The following is a 4,558-nucleotide window of genomic DNA, read 5'->3' on the forward strand; positions in this document are numbered from 1 at the left end:
TTCTAATTGTTTGTATTTAACGGGATACGTGACATATAATCTCCTTATTTTTGGATAATTAGGATTCTTGTGGCATATAAACTGGAATTTGATTATCACCTTCTAATTGGAATTAATTGACTAAGGAATTGGCAGTTAATGAATTTTAGAGGAGACTAGGAAGGTATAAGGAATTAGAGTCTAGTCACATATAGTTTGTCATGAATTAAATCTTGCATGATTAAAATAGTTAATAAGAAAAATCAATCTGAAAAATAGATAACTCCGAAACCTTAACTATCTTTTCCATATTTTATTCCCAACTTAATTATTTGTCTATTCTTTTGATATTCTGAATTGCTGTTTAATGTTCTTTGAACACTCAAAATACTATCTGTTTATCTAACTAAGTAATTAATCAACTATTATTGTTTGATCTATCAATTTTCGTGGGATCGACTTTTACTCACCTAAGGTATTACTTAGTACGACTCGGTGCACTTGCCGATTACTCTGTGGTTGAAATCACCGCACCAGTAAATGGGCCAATATTGGATATGTTCATAATGGGTAAGCGCGAAGCTATCCTAAGCTGTATTGAAAACAGGAAAAATAGCTTTTAAAAAAGTTCCGAACGGTTTATTATTGGAAAAAAAAATATGTCAAAGTTGATTGATAATTAGAATTAATATAAATTTATTTATAATTTAAAAATAAAATTATTTATATTTTATAAGAATAAATTAGAATTATGTATAAAAAGATACATATATATAAACTAAATTTAAATTTTTAATAAATTAATTATCTAACAAAAGGTATATTAATCTAGAATAATAAAAAAATAATTTATAATTATTTTTTTTATTTTTAACATATTTAAACATTTTTATTTTTTATGTGTGTCTAAATAATTATTTGGGTTAACTATCAATTCAATATTTGAAAAATTCAGATGCTGACAAAAAGGTTAAAGATGTTATCGACGAAACAGGTCCTAAATAATTTGAAAATACGACTAAAAGAATTAATAAATATTATACTTTTTGTAAGTAATAAAATGACATTCATATTTACCAAACGACTTATTTATGTGACCTAAATTTTTGTGACGATATCTGAATAAATATTTAGAAGGTGCACAAAAAATTTCGAAACAAAATCTGATCTCTATAAATTCTTTTTTTATTTTAAAAAAGAATCATTCATAATAAAAAATATTAAAAAATTCAATTAACAAAAAATTACTAAATTTTATTTATTATAATATTTATGGTATACATATGTTTTTAACCTAAATAATTACCAATATAAACAATATTATTTTAGTAAAAAAATATTAATATCGATAATATACATTTTTATCTTAACTAACTTTAAAAGAATACTAATAATTATATTTATATTTTAGAAAATTAAATTTTAATTTAGTTATTAACTATTTAACTAACTTTAAAAGTTAACTATAACTATTTATTATGTTTTATTGAGTTAATTTATTTATTATTTTTAGTTACTAAAACTATTTATTATTAATTACATATGTTACAATTTACAAGTATAAAATAAAGTTGAAGTTTTTCTTTTTTTGGATGTTGCCGTGTGTCCAGGTGGATATTAATTTTTCAGATCCATGATCATGCTGTTGTGAGTGGGCTATGTGAGTGTGGCAACTAACAAGCTCTTTTCTCCACTCCATTTTTAGTTTCATTTAATTCACTATTCTAGGTCACGCAATTCAAATTGCTCTTATCATAATAATTTCTACGCCACATCACCAACAAATGAATCTTAATGTTAAATTGCAAAATTTCAAAACAATCTCTAATTTGTTCACAATTAAAAACGTATCCAGGTCTTCGATGGATTAGAAAATACTTTTTTCACCGTAAAAACTTCTCAATAATATATGAAAGACTTAAAAATGTATGTTCACAAAGTGTAGATCATAAATGTTAAAGACAATGACAAATGTTATATACAAGCAACCTATGTTAGTATTTAGAGATTTCGTTCGATCTCAAATATGCATGTGGCTAATGAAGCAAATATGTAAAGAATATTTTTGACTTACCAAACTAGAGTAAAGTCTCAATTATTCAGTTATATATTGAATTTGAGAAAATTGTTGACGTTGATTTTTCAGAGCCTAATGTAAACTAAACATATTATAATACTGAAAGTGATAAAGAATTTAAAGGTAATTAGCAAATTATTGGTCTAACAGAAGATAGGGATGAAAATGATATAATAATTCAAAGAGCTGTGACAGATGTTGCAAGTACATTAGTGGACCACCATCTCTAAAACCACCTTTCATACATACTTTGAATCTTGATGATGTGCATGTACAGGAATTTTTTGGATATGTCAATGCAAGTAATGTTGTTATGGTTATTATTGTTGTTGTAAAAATTATTATTGTTGTTGTTGTTCCGAGGTAATACTTGAACCAAGGTGGATTTAGCCCTAGATTTCTTTGAGTGAAGAATTTGACTTGTTCATTGAAGTGATAGATTGTCCGACATCTTTGTTTGGACGATGGTAGGAAGTTCCTATAAGGGACTCCGATGCTTATATTAGTAATGTTTAAAGCAGATTTAAGTGAATTGTAATTGAAAAATACCTGAGTTTGATGGGGTATTTATAAAAGTAGATGATGACTTGGCCATCCTTTTAAATCTTTTTAATTGTAAAAGTGGATAATTTCTTCCTCAGTTTTTGGAAAGTTATCCCATGTTGTGATAATGGATGAGCTGTGGATAATATTTTAGGTAGCGGACAAAATTTTTGGTTGTCATGCAAGTTGGATCGGGCATGAATCTTGGTACCCATATCCCAAGTAGGTGAAGTAGGTTATCCCATATAACTTCTGGACTAATCTTATTGGATAAAGTAAGTTCTTTCTGGGGTCTTCTTATAAAGATGGATTGACTCTATTTGGAGCATGACTTGATTTTTTTTAAGTCATGGTATAAACAATTAATATCCAATAATAATAATAATAATAATAATAATAATAATAATAATAAAATAGTATTTATTTTTTTATTAGTGCAATCCTACTGTCATGATCAAGAGAGTTTGTAATTACAACAACTAAAAAGTATACCATTTAAAGAGGCATCAATTAAATGATTTTTAAATAAAAATTGATGACATTCTATGTCAAATATGTACGGTATAAAATAAAATGTGTTTGACTTATCAAAGTTAGTTTTATAAAAAGACAATAATGTTCGGTGATCAAAAGATACTATAGTAGTCACACGTATACTGAAGAGTAATACCAAATTATTGCAGAACCATGTTAGTTTGATGCAGCTTTTGCTATGGTTATTCAGCCAGAAGCAGTACCAAATTAGTTAATCCATATATTTTTTATCCCACTTGTGCTGTAATTAGTTGATCCAGTCACCAGTACGCCATAAATTTAAAATCTAAAGATCTTTGTAAAATTTTTTAACATAATTGTGCACTCACTATGTAAAAGATAAAAAATATATATCTCAAAAATAAAAAATTATAATTAATAATTAATAACTGTTTTCCACTTTAAATCATATTTAAGTATTTGTTGTATAAATTTTTTATACTTTAAAAACAAAAATCATAATTAATAGGCAATGACTATAGCTAATAATATAAATTAATATTGATATTAATTAATGGTAACTCAATTTAGCAACAATTATAATTAATAATTACTACAAACCTCAATAATTGATAATTATTAAATTAATTATTAATTATTAACTACTACTGCAAATACAAAAAGTACTTACATATATAAGATGCCAAAAATATTTTATAATATGATTCTAAACACTGTAATATCACATTTTTTTATTTTTATATTTTTAAAATTACTAAAAATATATCCTAACTATTAACAAAAATAATTCTGTTTTTAATAAATAATTGAAATACAAGACAAAATTCCAAAAAATATGTACTAACAATTAATAATAATAATAATTCAGTTTTATTAATGAATATTTTAAATAAAACTAAAATAGCTAAAAATATAAATTAATAATAATTGAAATTTATAATATTTTATGTAAAACAAAAAAATTAAAATAAATACTAATCATTAATAATAATTCAATTTTTTAATAAATTTTTAAAATAAAAATAAGTCACTAAAAAATTATGTACTAACAACTATTAAATAATTTGATTTTTTTAAAAAATATTTAAAATAAAACTAAAATTACTAAAATTATGTACTAACAATTAATAGTATATATTAACAAACAGTAAACACTATGGTAAGACCATCTCCAGTAGGAAACTCATCCCAGTTCCTATTTATGACCCACCTGTCATAAAAAGTAACTCCACATCAGCTTTTGCGTCATAAACAGTAAATAGGAACTCAAAGCATCTCTCTCTTCTCCATTAGGAGGAACTAACTTTTGTCCCTGTTGTGGTCCCACTTAATTAATTAATTAATTAATTAATTAAAATACTTGTAATTAATGTAATTAATTTTTTTAATAATATAATTTAAATATTTAAATTTAAAAATAATTCACTATTAAAAGATATTAATATTAAATAAATTCATATATAA

The sequence above is a fragment of the Arachis duranensis genome, chromosome 2 (genome assembly GCF_000817695.3).
Source record: "Arachis duranensis cultivar V14167 chromosome 2, aradu.V14167.gnm2.J7QH, whole genome shotgun sequence".
In the NCBI taxonomy this organism is placed as follows: Eukaryota; Viridiplantae; Streptophyta; class Magnoliopsida; order Fabales; family Fabaceae; genus Arachis; species Arachis duranensis.